Below are 16929 nucleotides of genomic sequence, written 5' to 3'. Positions count from 1 at the left end.
AAACTAAAGCTAAAATTGTGTTATCTTCATATAAATTATTGCAGATTTTTTTTAAATTACAAATATTAGTGCTTTCTTGGGGACCCTAGCCCCAAAATGGCCTATACCTGTGGTTTGGGGAGACCCAGTACCTTATATAACCTAATATAACTTCACTAAAAGTTAAAAGTAAATCAAAAGCAACCTTTTAATCTTAATTTTTTTAAAGGTAAGAAATGGATAATGTTCTTAGCTCAACAAGGCACTTGACAAAATATTTTCATTTATCGTTTCTCTGAAACCTTGTCCCTGATTATAACAAAAAACTCTTTCGTGATATGACATATACAATTTATACTTTATGTATGTTTCTTGTTTTTTTTTAGTAGATCAGCTACTTAGTCTTGTCTATACGTCTGATTTGTGGCGTATTTCTTCATACTCATATATTTTTATCTTAAGTAACAGAATGTCTACTTGTCTGTCTGTTTGTAGCTTAGGTCCTCGTTAACGACTGAACCATCGATAATGTTATCCTTTAAGGCACAGAAATCATCTTGAGAAAAAATCCCCTCCTATTTTTTTTCATATGTTCTTTTACTTTTCTTTTTAAAATTTCTGGAACGCCACCCTCCCCCCCCCCCCCCTGCGTCCTCAAGTGTCCCGAGAATCTATCCTATTATGGGAAGGTTTATAACTATTTTGTGGGAGGGTACCACCATCCTCCCAAGAGAAATCGCCCCTAGGAAAAAATCTCCACCCCCAATTTTTATTATTTTTATTAAAATAAAATTACAAACGAATTCAACATCCACCTCTTCAAGTGCCCCTAGAGGTCTCTAGGGCGTAGCCGCTACTGTTGATAAAAAACCAACACAAATGGATCTAAAATACGTGGAATGTGGATATTATATTCTCGCATACCCTATAAATATGTTTCTGCCATCTGGCTATAAATAAAACGATCTCCCTACCCCCCCCCCCTTTTGACTTTACCCCATCCCCTTCCATGATCATGGAAAAACGTATTAACCTATATCTGAGGACTATAACTGCAAGCTAAATTGACGACAAAATCCCCCTGTCACAAAATCCACGTATTCTTTATCTAATCAAACACATTTTTATTATTTTCTCATGTGGAAAACAAATAAAGTAGATGTAAAGAAATTATAAGTAAAAACAGAAAACTTTTATTATCTCAATGTTTTTGTGTTGACGTACGTATGTAAACTGTTGTCATTTTCCCATTCATAAATAATGCCCCTCACAAATTTTCCCTCTTTTAATTTTTAATCCAAATGCCTTCGCCCCAAGTTTCCTCAGATACTTATAGTGGCTTTAGCTTGAAAGAGAGTTTTCATATCCTTGCTTATCGGGTTCATTTTCCTAGGCAGGGGGTGGAGGGAAGAAGAAACCCAATTGATAAAATATAAAGATAATTTTTTGTTTTTGTTTTTGTGTATATCTTACATGATTGAAAACTAACTTTTTGCAAAAACCGATAGCAAAAACTACCCACACTTAAAACTTCATTTAATATTTTCAACTATGATCTTACTGTCATTATAAGAATAGCTTTATATGTTTGATAATAAAGTTTTTAAGCCAGAACGAATGAGGATCGGGCTTATTAAACTTTGGGTACCTGTATAATTTACAGAAACATGTCTCCTGTCCTTTCCCCCCAAATTGGTAGTGCCCCTTGAAGCTAGGGGTCGAGATCGTTAGTAAAAGTGAAATTTAAAATCATTTCAATATCATTTATGAACCAATTTTTTTTATTCATCCCCCGCTCCGTGAATTAATGGGTAAAGTTTTGGCTGATTAAGCTTAGAAAACTTTGTTATGGAATTATACACTTTACACTATACACTATAAGTATACACACTAAAATAGGACAAAAGGGATAGATCAATGTAAGAAAGTTTATTTTCTGCATGTTAATACTAGCAAATATAGAAATTAACACTATTATCGCAAAATTTATGTAAAAGTAGGGGCTTTTTAAAATTTTAAAGTATGAAATGTCGATTTATAGCTTACATAGGCATGCTTCTAATTGTAAATTACTTGACGTCTCAATTATGAAATAAAACTTATCTTTATATTAAAGTAGTTGTGTTTGTACCGAAGTATCTAGCTAACCAAAGGAACTATATATATACGATTTCTGATGCTTCTCATAGGTCCAGGGAAGGTATATAACAATTTTTGGGAAGGGTACTTTCAACATCCAAAGAAAAATCACCCCTGGAAAAATACCCCCTCTTTTTAAAACAAGTGAAAGGCAGTTCTTCTTGGCTTAAAATTTTACCCCCCTTTCGGACGCCGATGGTTTAAAATTTATTTTCAATATATTCATGAATAAACATATAAAAAAGTCAAAATGTGAAAATGAAATATTAAATATTTCTTTCTAACTTATAAAACATTCATAATCTTTTTTCTAAAGAAAAAAACATCTTTAACATTTTCATAGAAACTTCATATTTTTTTTTTTTTTAAAGAAGCAAAGCTAGTCTATAAGTCTTGATTGACAAATGGTCTGTCGGTAGGTTAGTTATGCTGAACCTATCAAACACGACTTTAATGGAAAATGTTCGTTGAGGCAAATCGTACAATTCAATGCTAATATATCCTGTTATATAAAGTTGAAAGGTTTTTTGTCTAACGCAAAAGATCAGAAAATTGCTGATCCGAAGGTATAATGCCTTTCAGGAAAGCATTATATAAATCTTAGGTTGGTTTTAGGCCATAATCTGACAGCCCCTGTCCTCTTCTAGATGCTAGGGGCTAAGCAGATTTATTGTTATAAAAACATTGACAAGCGGTCGACCAACGGATAAACCCCAGTTAAATAGTAGCTGCGCTACTTATTATAACCGTAAGGAATCTACAGGGATAAGACAATGGCCGATAAATTAATGTACATTCCTAATGATGATACAAAAATGTTTTAGAATAAATTTAGTAGTTAAAATGTTTGAAAGCTCAACTAAATGAAACATTAAATCAAAATTCAATAAAAGTTGTTAAGTCAACGAATAAGAATAGTTATTTCTCGCATCGTATTATAAACGGCTTTCCGCGGATATAGAATGTACAATTATGAGATTAAAACTAGTTTTTTAGCCCCGAGGTGACGAAGTCACCGGCTAAAAAAACTAGTTTTAATCTTATGATTGTACATTTCTATATTCGTCGAAAGCTGGATATAATACGATGCTAGACATAGTTTTTTCGTATTCATGAGAACCGGTTCCTATCCACCGGATTCAAATGAATACGAGAAAATTTTTTATAAGAATTTTGGCCAATGGGCTGTTTATTACACTAGTCCCAAAAGTTTTATAATAACGTTTTCTTATTCTTTGGCTTATCACCTTTGGGGACTTTTATCGAAATTTGATTCGTTAGTTCATTAATATGAGTGTAAAGTAAACCTTACAACTACTGATTGTAATCTACAGAAGAGGTAATTTTGTGTAAATATTGGATATCAATTTTTAGTTCTTTGTCTTATCCCTTTAGATCCCTGGCTAATCTCACCTTTTTAACAAATGAGCAGGGAAGACTTTATATAATATAAATTTTGTAGTAAATATCGAAGCTCTGTAGTTGTGGTATTTGTTTGTTCTTGTTGTTGCTGAAGGATCAGTTAACAACCAATAACCTAATTAATAAGATGTCTCATTGTGTGTAAATGATCAAAATACTAGACAAAAATATTCATTATTAGGGGGCAAAATTTTAAAATATGTTAAGATTTTATCGAAATGCAATTTCAATGGTAGACATCGACTATATAGCTCTAATAAAATTGGTTATGGCTGACTCAACATCGTCATAACCTATTACAAAATAATTTATGTTTTGCTGGCCAAAACATAAGGGTTTAATTCTACGATTTTCCTTACATAGAAAATGGTCTATAACACTATACGATGTTTTTCTATCCAGTATGATAAGCGGCTTTGAATTTAATCGGATTTGAAGCTATTCTGGAAATTCACTTTATTATATTTTTTTGTAGCTAATCTTGAAAAGTTTAATTTCAGGTAAAATAGATGGATTTTACAATTACAAAAAAAGTATTGCAACAAAATCTTACTTTGCACAGTTTAAATGTTTCTGGACAATTCTTCTGGAGTTCACACTTCCTAAAAAATAACAGATTAAATAATAGTCATTCATCGTATCATGGACAGCTTTCCGCGGATATGAAATGAAAAAAATATAAGATTAAAAACCGAGGAGCTGAAGGTATGGGCTAACGAAACTGCTATTACCTTTTATAATTTTCATTTCAATTTTCGTGGAAATTTTCGGTAATACGATGCTATAAATGATTTTTAGGTATGGCTGAGAGCCGGTTCTAATACAGCGGATATTAATCGGTTTCGAAGCCATACTTGAAAAATATAAACACATTTACTTTAGCCGCACGCTTACTCTACATAGTGTTTTTGCCGCATGTGTTCCATGAAGGTATCAAATAATTTTACTTCCTTCCAAGTTCTTCTGTTGTATATCCAACTTTACCCGAAAAAATGCATTTGAAGTTTTATAACAATGTACCTATAATGCTTTTAGTAAGATTTTAGAGAACCCCACAGTGTAACTGCTTCCTATTTCAGCTTCTTTTGAAATTCTTTTAAAAAGTGTTTAAAATAATTCTTTAGATACCTTATTCCTTTACATTGTTTTGCTTTTAAAATATTTTCTTTCAGACATTTTGGTAACATTTACATAATACCCTAATCTAACAGAATTGCCAATAAAATAAAATTTTAAAACCAAATATTTAAAATGACCTAAATTCTTATTAAACAAGGATAACAACATTGATAAAAGTGAAGCTCTGAAACGAACATTAACTCTTGTAGAGTGTTAGAACTATAATTTTGGGATTTGATTACACTGATACCCCATTTATAATTATATTGTACCTTGTTGTCCTAGGATTTTTATTACTAAAATTAGTTAAATAGTATAATTCTATCATACAAAAAAGGTGCTGTGAAAAAAAGTAAAAAATTGCATGTTTTAAATGGAAGTATAGACTTTCTGGTAACTAGCAAAAAGCTGCTACACTTCCTAAATCGTATTTTTCTGTTAAAGGCATCATCTTGCAAAGTTTAAAATAGATTTGACAATTCTAAAATGTCTAGATTAATGAAAATAGCTGTTACAGACGTACACGCAAACCGACCCGAACATGTAAATGATAAGACAGACGAGAAAAAAAGACCCAACAAACATAAAGTAACAATGCTTTTAAATATTAATAAAGTAAAAAGAAGAATATTATCTCAAAGCTGCATTTAAATCGATACTAAATAACCTTTACCTCTTTTCACAATTTATTTATTATTAATCTATCGTCTATTGCCATATCTCTAAAACCCTAGTTAAAACCTATCCAGAAACTTTAAAAACATATTATTTATCTCTCTAAATTGATTGTAGGTAAATGGTTTTATATTTTGATTCTAGTGTACAAACGTCAAAATAACGCCATAAAATGATAAAATACACAAAGAATCAAATACTCGGGACCAACAAGAATATACCCTAAAAAACACATAGCCAGTCAAGCGTAGTGGCGCGTAGAGTGGTGGTTAAAATTAAGGGGAATATGAAACCCCCTTAAACTAAAAAAAAATTGTACACTTCCTGAGTCAATTTACCAACCAAAGGTAGACTTTTGAGTATATCGATTATGAAGGGAAGTGGACACCTAGATTTTGTATCCATTATCCACCCCCTTACAATAAAATTTCACCCCTATAGTTGTCTGCAATACTCCCCCCGAAAGATCTTAACCCCTTAAGTCACAAGTCGATTTTGTTTTAAGTAAGGTGTTAAACTTTTTGCTACGCTTCGCACACCCCCCTTTTAATGCCTCTAGCCAAGAAAAACTAAATGTACATTTAACCTTAATTTATTTCCCGCTTCTTCAAATAATTTCATGTGTATTTCACAGTACAAAAATAAAACCATTAGCCCATCACCATTGAATTCCTTTGTTTATAAAGTTTTCAAATTGAATTGTTAGAAAATGTAAAAGTGTAATTGAATTTCTCAACGGTATTTAGGTTTTTCTTAACCTAAACATTTATTTTAGGTTTTAAACATTAATAATTTTCTTTTTTATTTTACTAAAACAAAGCTTTTTAATATGATTAATATAATCCAAAACGTAAGGAATTGACACTTTAAAAACACAAGCGCCAGGGGTAACAACACGAGAAATCTCCTCTCTATATCGTTACATACCGAAGGACAGATAGACATTACACTTTTAGAGTATCTTTACATAAAACTTAGAACCTTTACAACTTTCGTTAGAAAAGGTACTTTCAAAAGTGAAAATACAATTCTAAAAAAACATTAGTAAGTGTTTACGTTAGAGTTTCTATTTAAAGAAACCAGTTAAACTTTGTATTTACGTAAGTATGTCAAGCTTTTTTGCAATTTAAGTTTTTGGTAGAGTAGCAACTCTGTAATTTACAACTACTAAAAGTAAAGTAAGTCGCTTCGTGTAACAAATTATTTTAAAGACATACGCATACGGACAATTTATTATTTCTTATTATTTCCAAATATTTTTTATAATATCAGGGACTATCAGTTATGCCCCTTAAAATCCTCTAGGGGCACCTAAAGAGGGGGGAGTCGACTACCACCCCTTCCCCTTATTTTCAATTTTCAAGTTCGAACTTTTTTGGGGTTCAATTTTTATCAAGAGGGTGGAGATACCCTTCTCCAAAAAAGCTTCACTGTAAAAGAGTACCATATCGGTTCAGCGGTTAGCGCGATGTTTCACTGCAGACAAAATATCTTATTAGTTTATAGAAAAGGATATTTTTAAAAATCTGCTTGACTTTCTTTTCCTTAGCTACGCTAAGAATGTAAATAATTAACCTTGTTTTGCATTAATGCAATGTTTAATTAACAAGAATAAAATTGGGCTTTTGCATAAATATGTTTACTTAAAGTTATATTTAGAATTACTCTAAGCAAACACCCAGTAAGGGTAAGCTTTTAAAATTGAATTAGGTATGTTAAAATAGTCCTTTCAACTGAGGAAATCGAATGAAATTCCTGTAACAGAAAGGTATAATCTTTAAATTGGGGCTACTCTAAAATAATTAATGAAAAAATCATATGTCCTTTAAATAAAAAAGATGGTTTTACGCTATTTTAACGTACTTTAATTGGCGTAACAATTTCATTTTAAAATGATGATCTTAAGACAATAGGTTTAATGTTATATAAATAATTGTATCTTAATTTTTAAAAATTACATACTGAAAAAAATTACATGAAATATTTTGAGATTACATTCATAATGCTAAAAAATTTGGATTTGAAGAAATATTTTATTTCTTTAATTAAATATAAATCTTTTAAACAAATAAATATTTTACTTAAAATGATTAAAACAGTAGTAGAAATACTAAAAGAAAGTACATTAACCCCAAATACATTTTTAATTAGAATAATTAGGTTTCACTAATAAACTATTTGTACATTTAGTTTTAGTAGCAATTCTACTCTACAAACACATTCGAAGCATAGCTTCAATGGTAGCCTGTACGTTTTCCGTCAATGAGGTTATAGATATAGATAAGTCTATTTCTAACTAAGCTACATTTTACAATTTAAATATGGTATCTACTGCAGGATTTTTATTTATTTATCTAAAGGATTAAGGAGTGAACTAAGCTCTTTATAGAGCTTATAAATAAAATGACGCCATACAATACAAATGACCAATACACAGACTAAATCACCAATGGTAGGCCATTAACAGTCGGAAGTCAAGATAATGCATTGAGGACTTTCAAACAAAGTTCGTGATATCAAATAATTGATTATCAAATACTCAAAATAATAAATGGTTTATAAGAAAATTCAAGCTTTTTAATGTTAATATTAAACGAAAGAAAAAAAACATTATGCAAAAAAGACTTTCAAGTAAGATTAGTTTTAAAAAGGCAAATTCGCTACTTTTAAAGGAAATTACCCTTGTCAAATAGATTATTTAGAAATTTAACCACAAATTATTCTAATAAATCATTTTATTAGCAAATAGCAGCCAACTTTATTTTCTATTCTTTCTCCTTTCAAATCATTTGAAATAAACACGAAACATTAATAGAAATAAAGCTTTCTATAATAAGAGTCGGTTTGTCCATAATAATTATCTTAATACGTCAATTTAGACATGTTAAAGTTGTGCTAGCGAGTTCAAACTTTGGATGAATATTCCTATAACCGTTTAGTTACAATTTAGACATGTTAAAGTTGTGCTAGCGAGTTCAAACTTTGGATGAATATTCCTATAACCGTTTAGTTACAATTTAGAAAGCGTACCAATTCTATAAGCGCTACCACAACGTCCACACTTCTATTTAAAACAAGATTTTCTCCAAGATTTTATTGTATGATGTAAATATCCTATTCATCTGATTATTTGGAATAGTGATTCTTAAGACAACATTTACAATTTTCGCTTTTTGTAACAAATTTATTTACAATTTCGTTTAGACTTAGAAATAAATATTGTGCTTATTAAGTTCAGTTATTGATCGTTTGTCCTTCCTTCTCGTTTTAGAGCTTCGCTTTTATGGCTGTTGTCATCCTTGTTTCTAAATGTAATTGATTTAAAATTTATAGTCAATTCATACAATTTTGATTTTATATTATGGTTGGAACATTAAAAAAGGCTTACCTTCAGAAAATGCAGTCGTCACCCCAACGTAAAGAGGTTTTCTTTCCTGTTTCATTATCCATTTGGTTACCAGATCTAGGATATACGTGGATATATTGACATGGGGAAATATGTCGTCAAATTAACTTGGTAATATTGTCTCATTTTGTTCATCCAGTAGGAGGGGAGGGGATGGGTTAGAGAGGGTGGAAAATTATCGTTATTTTAGCCAGCTGCGAGCATCACATTATCAGAGTGCATGAAATTCTGGTGCACCATCCAAGTAATACTATATTGGTTTCAGCTGGCAAAATTTTTATTTATTGTAGGCTTGACTTTAGCAAAGCGTTCAACATTAAAAAAAACACTGGACACATAATGACGAACCCAATCTGTCCTACTTTGAGAAAGACGATTCCAGTGACGTCATACACGTTTCGGGAAAGAAAAAGGGAAGGGGGGAAGAAAATCTCTTCAAAAGAAATGGGAGAAAAGGGAAGAGATTTTCTTCCCCCCTTCCCTTTTTCTTTCCCGAAACGTGTATGACGTCACTGGAATCGTCTTTCTCAAAGTAGGACAGATTGGGTTCGTCATTATGTGTCCAGTTTTTTTTTTTTTAATGTTGAACGCTTTGCGTCCACATAATCATTGACGTCATAATCATAGGGTGGGGGTGACCTTAAACTTAGAAACATGTCATTTTACCCTACTCAAAGTTTATAAAATACATTAGATTATCCCATCAAGTCTATAAACCCCTTAATAACCCCATAATAAAATCTCTGTGCACGCATCTTCTTGAAAGTTATATTTGGTAAACGTTTTATGAGTTGTTGTGTAGTACAAAAGTTTTCATCTAACTTCAACACTTGAAGAAAAGTAGATAGATCTGAATATAGAAACACAGACATGTATTCTGACAAGCGATTAAACATTTTTTATTTCTATCAACCACTTCAAATAGAAGCTGTTCTGTAACCAGGGCTTTATTTAAATAAACAAAAATCGTCAATAAACATGTCTTATGTTTTTTGTTTATTAACGGATTTTGACATCTTATTGCCTATTAGAAAAAATGTATTTCTTTTTTTAATAGCTGTATCTACTTAAATAAAACTATAGTACGGAAAATAAAGCTTTTTATGATAAGATTTTCCTATTTTAAGATATATTTTATTAATAAGATTTATACATTACAAAATTATACTTTTTCATAAATAAATCATTATCATTTTTCAATGCTTTTTTTGTAACAGGATAATTTTTGTCAGCCGTATTGTAAAATTATTTAAAGACTCGTTTAAAACCCTCCCTTAAGTATAGTAAGATTATTATATTAACACTTATATAACATTATAAATGTTAAAATTATGAAATATATGTAAATTAAAAAATTTATAAAAGTTGATAACCCTGGGAAAATTATGAAAATTTTAAATATTAAAAGTTGGTAACCATGCCTGGTGTGTTTTCTGTTAAAAAGCCCAGACTACAAACTGACATCCTGAATATAGAACTACAGGTATTTATATTTATTATGGCTTGATAGATAGATAGATAGATAGATAGATAGATAGATAGATAGATAGATAGATAGATAGATAGATAGATAGATAGATAGATAGATAGATAGATAGATAGATAGATAGATAGATAGATAGATAGATAGATAGATAGATAGATAGATAGATAGATAGATAGATAGATAGATAGATAGATAGATAGATAGATAGATAGATAGATAGATAGATAGATAGATAGATAGATAGATAGATAGATAGAAGATACAGATAGATAGATAGATAAATAGATAGACATATATTTTGAAAGTATATTTAGATGCCCGAAACCTGAAAGTTTGAAGAAATGGAAATGTTCAGAGAAGGATTGAAATTAATTCTCTTAAAAAGAAAATATATTTCAACATCGAACTGTTTCCAACTAGTCAGAACGTTCGTTAAAAGTACGTTACAATTCAAAGTATTATTTAATTGAAAAGCTAGTAAATAGTCAAAAAGTCTATCTTTTAATAACTTCTTATGAATGAAAATAATTTTCAGTCATTTAGGGATAGAAAGTTAAAAACTGACCATTTTGCATTAGCCATTGTTATTATTTAAATGTTATTCTTTTAAACTAATTTATAGACTGATTTATAGGAATGTTCGCTTTGACTTTATGAGTGTATTTATATTTCTTTACACATATATTTATATGATTATTTTATTAATAATTAATCATCAATTATTCTAAGGTCTAGCACCTCATATAGTGTTCATACAATACCAAAAAAGCTACAATATTTTAAAGATTTGTCCATCCGTCTCTAACTATGACTTGATATATGTTTTTGTTACTTATCACCTTTAAAACAGTTATAAATAAAACATAGGGATCCTAAGGGATAAGACAATGGATGATTAATTTATATACATCCCTAAAGAAGGGGATATTTAAATAAATCCTTCTATAGATTAAAATCACTAGTAAAAAAGCTTAATCACTACTTGTTTTACACCAACCAATCAAAATACAATAGAAATAGAAGTAACCAAAGTTTTTGATCCAACGAATAAGATAACTTGGTGATCAAACTTTGGGTACCAGTGAAATACACAGTCTAATTTCCCCTCCTTTCCTTGTAAAGCTGTTAAGGTGCTGGAGATTTTACAAGTAATTGACGAACAACCAATAATCATACAAACATTATGAACATCTATAAACTCAACACCTAGAAATACATTTCGTGTGTACTCTATAATTCACTCTTTTCGTCAGTCTGTCTGTTTGGCATAAAAATGTTATTGATAAATATCAATACCAATTAAAAAACATTATCCTATTTAAAAAAAGTAGTAAGATTTTTTTGGTCTGAAGATTAAGCTTTCAATAACTACTGGACTGATTAAGTTTTCTTTTGTAGGGAAGCTTGACATCGCTCCCGAGTTGATTTAGGCTATTTCATACCCCTTTCAATACAAATCCTCTAGATACTAAGGGCACACCCTCTAGTCATAAAAATGAAAATATGATTATATATATTATTTATTAACTGACTTTGAAAAGCAAATTATTTCATAGCAGAAAAATTGAAATGCAGGACATACATTAAAATTAAAAACAAGGATGACAACATCCATAAGTAGCGAAGCACAAAATTTCGTGGATGGCAATGACTGTCATGGTTGTTTTCTTCAAACAGGAAATTTGATATCTATAACAGAAAAAATTTTGAAAATCGGATCATAAACACCAAAGATATGGGGAAAAATGTAAAAAATTTAAAAATAGCCAAAACCCTGCAAAAAGGCAGTCTGACCATTATTGTTGTTTTCTTCAAACGACGGGAAATTTAATTTTGACATCTTTAACTGAAAAAAATTTGAAAATTGGAATAAAAACACCAAAGATATGAGGGAAAATGTAAAAAAAATATAAAATAGCCAAAAACCTGCAAAAAGGCAGTCTGACCTTCACAGTTGTTTTCTTCAAACGACGGGAAATTTGATTTTAATATCTATAACTGAAATAATTTTGAAAATCGGTTCATAAACAAAAGATATGGTGGAAAACGTAAAAAATGTAAAAATAGCTAAAAACCTGCAAAAAGGCAGTCTGACCGTTATTGTTGTTTCCTCCAAACGACGGAAAATTTAATTTTGATATCTTTAACTGAAAATTTTTTGAAAATCGGACTATAAACACTGAAGATATGGAGAAAAATGTGAAAAAAAATAAAAATAGCCAAAAACCTGCTAAAAAGGCAGTCTGGCCTTCATGGTTGTTCCTTTAAACGACGGGAAATTTAATTTTGATATCTGTAACTGAAAAAATTTTGAAAATCGGACCATAAACACTGAAGATATGGAGAAAAATGTGAAAAATATAAAAATAGCCTAAAACCTGCTAAAAATCGGTCCGAACGCCAATGATGTTTTATAGTCAATTGTGCTCCTTAATGATGGGAATGTTGTCAAAAAATTTCAGCATTCTATCTTTTATAGGAGCTGAGTAAATCCCATTTCCCCCATAGCGTTACGGACTGACTGACGGACTGACGGACGGACATAGTGAATTATAGAGTAGCTTCGCTACTAATAAAAAAATATCGAAAACCTATAATTTCAATATTTTTGTGATATGGAGATAATACATTTTGGTTGAAAGTTTTCAAGAAAAGATAAAACAAACACTTGTCTGTTTATTTAACCTAGATTCAATTTTTTTCGTTAGTGTAGCTTCTTAATAATATGTCAGTCTGTCTGTAGGTTTTTATAATCTATGTTTATCTTGATAAGAAATTGAATGACCAAACAAACAATGAACCATTTAATTTTATGACTTTTATCTAGAAATGCTAGTTTTAATTTGATCAACTACTTCTTTTACTTTATATGTTACTAGCGGCTGCGCCCCTAGAGGTATCTAGAGGGTTTCTTTTTAAAAGGGCGATTAGGTTGATACCCTAAAAAATAGCTATAAAACTTCCCAGGACCTACATTATGAACTACACTGTAAAGGAGAACCATATTGGTTTTGCTGTTATCGAGATCCTTTGGTATACAAAGACAGACTCACAGAGATCCTTACATTATTATTAATAGGGTTTATATATCATATCAAGTATGTTAAAGTCTTTATTATGCAGGTAAACGAAACAGATTGGTAAGACATATAGAGTAGCTTTGGATCTAAAATAATTTTGAACCTGAATTTTGTACATAAAACACTTTACTAGAATCAAAGGTTGATGAAATGAGATCTCATCATACATTATACAATTAAAATCTGTAGCAAAAAAGTTTTCAATTAAGAGTAATTTTCGTTAATAAAACCATTCATAAAAAGGTCTGTTGCTCCATAAAGCAGTATAATAAAAAAAAACATGCAATATGAGAGCAGTTAAACAAAATAATAAATCTATTAAGACTATTATGCTGTTATGAAAAGTTCAAATATTTAGAAATATTAATATTTATAATACAAAGTTGAACGTCCGTCTGTCCATCTGACTCTAATTTTCAGGGAATGTAGATACTGGTCATGTGATGAACTAAATTTGAAGAAATAAGAACAAGTGATGTAGGATATACGTATATAAATTTAGCTTTCTAACTTGGACCTCTTTTATTGGCCAATTAGTTCATTTAGTAGGAGAAGAGGGGATGGGGTAAATAGGTGGATGGAGGGTATCGTTGTTTTAGCCAGATGCGAGTATTTTCAGAATATATGAAAATCTGTTGCAACATCCAAGTAATAATATGTCGATTTATTAAACCAGCTTAGTCAAAAATTACGAATTGCTGTTATTCACATTGACACATTGACCAACAAAAATAATTACCATAACTATATTAAACATAAAAATGTTTCTAAAAATGACTTGTAAGGAAAAATTTAATAAGATAACTGCAAAAAGAATGACTTGGATATAAAACGGCCCTAGGACAAACGCATGAGTCCCAAACGTCGGAGTAAACAAACGTCGGAGTGGACCCTTAACCTACCCTAACCTATTTTAGACCATCTTATAGGTTTTTAAATGCCTAACCCCTGAGGGGGACTTATTTGCACATTTATATAGTAACCTAACCTAATCTGTATAGAAATACTAAATCAAATAAATATTTTAATACTCCTGTGATTGTCAACGCCGACGTTTGGGACGAACCTATAAAACGTTTAAATAATTCTCAAATTCAATCTTAGACTGTCCTGTTTTTACTATTTTCAGTTTTATACTGCTTATCATTCTTATACATGTGATTTATGGGACAAAATAAAACTGGTTTGGGCCGTCTTTATCTATGTTAAGAGAAATAGTCACATGGTTTCCAATATATCAACAAATACAAAAAATTAAATATACATTATAAAATTGTTTTTGATAGATTATGGTTAAAAACTCTTTAAAAATCCACTAATACATATAAAAATCACTAATTCATAACTTATGACATAAGAAAATTTTTAATCAGCTGATTTTTTGTAGGCTTCCAGCAAAGGGTTATACCTGCGCTTCTTGTCATGAGGCCATTCACAGTATTAATGGCTACACAATATTATGGTATGGTGTGGTTAGAACAGGCCTGTCTCATGACTCCTTGCAGCCTCTATATAGCCCCCCCCCCTCCGTCACCTGATGTCAGCTACTCTCTCAACCTCTAAATCCTTCTCTCATGTCAAATGTTAAACCCCTTTCTTTTTTTCTCTCTCTCTCTCTCGCTCTCTTTCTTTATCTCTCTCTTTCTCACTTGTTCGCACTCATGATTTTGACTGTTCCTACAAACAGTAAGTTTCCATTATTATTAGCAAAGATATTGTACAAAATTAAGGGCTACCAAAAGTATTTTCAGTACATAACTGCACTGAAAAGATTTTAAAAAGAACCAATGTTATTTTAGAGTAGATGAAAATTTACCTCTTTTTTATAACAAGCGGAAACGCCCTTAGAGGCATCTAAAGAGTCAACCCTCCACTTTCAACCTTTAATTTTTTTGATTATTCTTTCTAGGTATGGTCTTTGAAGGATAGAGCTACCCCCCAAAATAGTTATAAACCTACCCTAGGCCTAAATTTTTTAAGTGTGTCTCAATTTTAGGTATTTTCGTGGTAACACAAAACAAATTCGTTCAGTAACTATTTCTCTCACTTTCTCTTTCTGTCCTTCTCTTTTTTTCCCTTTTTCGCTATCACTTTTCTCTTTTTTCTGTCTCGTTCTCTATCGAATTTACTCATGACTTGGATAGAATCAAAGTAACTTTTCGAAGTAAGATTATTTCGAAACGTATTTAAAAAAAATTTAATTCTTAGTTTGAATGTTAAATTGTAATATAAACTTGGCTTTTAAATGGTGATTTTTTGAAAGATTAGGTTCAGCGTTAACTGTAAAAATTAAATTTATGTACTAAAAGTTTCATCCTCTTTTAGCAAATGCTCATTTATGTATTTTGTCTAATTTAAGCTCCGCTGTTAACGATACTGTAAATTGTCATCCTTGTTTTTTTTATACATTCTTACTTTTACGAACTTTGGATATGTTTTCTCATTTTAAACCAATTTTACGTAGATTACCCCAAAATTAAAGCACCTTTCCCTTGAGAATACTTTTTCCTCTCCCCCCTCTCTCATATTTAGTCTTATGCCCTCATGACTTGCTCTTACCCTCCCCCCACCTCCCGTTGTAATGTTGGCCTCGGCTTGCCCTTATCGGGCCCGTTGGGCCTTTGTGACGGGGTCAAAACCACTCTCCCCCCTCCCCTACTATACCGCCAAATTAGGCCTTCTCTTTTTGAATTTTCATGGCCTAAAATCATGCTTCCCTTTTCCGCCAATTTTTGTTTTATCTTTTCGATTTTCTCTCTCTTTTCGGGACGTGGGCATACGAACACACAAGACGTTGGTTGTACTTCATAAAACAGCAAAAGAAATACTGAATATATTATAAATTATTATATGAATTTATCAAATTTCATTGTTGCATTACTTCATAGAACATTGATAAGCCAATTACATGCAGATTAAAAATAGTATTAAGACTTTATCAGAGCATTTGAAACGATTAAAATGCTAAAATTTTATATTTGCACAAAAATAAAAAATGTGTATTGGTTCTATGTACAAATCTAGGTAAGAAAACATCATGATTGTCTATATTTTGTTGAAATTTCCTATGCCACTGAAAAGCTAATCCATATAAATACACATCAGATCTTTGTAATGCACAAAAAAGCCTACAGAAAATGTAGTCAAATATGAGGGTACTAGCGCCTTCGCCCCTAGCCTCTAGAGGCTTTTTCTTAAGGTTCAGGGGAGAATTTTAAAAATTTTGTTTCTATTTTTTTTTAGATATTTTCTGTATTTTATAACATTTTATAACTCTTTATAACTTTTTATATTGATTTATATTATTTAACCTTTTAATTTTTTTTTTTTTTTTTTTTTTTTTTTTAATTTCTTCGCCATTAGCCTTTTTGGGGCTTCGCCCCTACAGGAGAAGGAAGTTTTACAATCTTTTTGAATTTGATAAAACAAAGTTTTAACGAAGAAAAGAAATTTGAAAAGAAGAAAAATAATTGAAAATATAAAAGAATAAAAAAAGTATAAAAAATATAAAAAATTTTAAAAATGTATAAAAACATAAAAAACATTAAAATTAGAAAAAAATATGAAATTTTTTTTTGGGGGGGGGAAATTTTCATTTTTATGGGGGTTGGGGGTGTCCCACC

The 16929-nt window shown here is 30.5% G+C and overlaps 1 protein-coding gene and 1 long non-coding RNA gene across 7 annotated transcripts in view; both read right to left on the bottom strand.

The window, feature by feature from the left end:
- The window catches only part of ChT (choline transporter), a 52125-nt gene extending 43340 nt beyond the window's left edge, over positions 1-8785 (bottom strand). For all 6 annotated transcript variants that reach the window (XR_013882501.1, XM_080172300.1, XM_080172296.1 and 3 more), the window contains exons 1-3: positions 8723-8785; positions 4094-4142; positions 3532-3655 (exon numbers count right to left, since the gene is read on the bottom strand). The gene's annotated coding sequence lies outside the window, so the exon portion shown is untranslated. The remainder of the gene's footprint in view (positions 1-3531; positions 3656-4093; positions 4143-8722) is intronic.
- Positions 8786-10160: 1375 nt separating this feature from the next.
- On the bottom strand, positions 10161-13500 carry LOC145328560 (uncharacterized). Its single transcript, XR_013882500.1, has 2 exons — positions 13410-13500; positions 10161-10205 (listed from the first exon to the last, which is right to left on the bottom strand). It is a non-coding gene; the product is annotated as an uncharacterized LOC145328560 (long non-coding RNA).
- Positions 13501-16929: the final 3429 nt, after the last annotated feature.

Source organism: Acartia tonsa, chromosome 9 (assembly GCF_053477335.1).
Source record: "Acartia tonsa isolate MP-2025a chromosome 9, ASM5347733v1, whole genome shotgun sequence".
Lineage (NCBI taxonomy): Eukaryota > Metazoa > Arthropoda > Copepoda > Calanoida > Acartiidae > Acartia > Acartia tonsa.
This window is presented reverse-complemented; position numbering and strand designations above follow the sequence as displayed.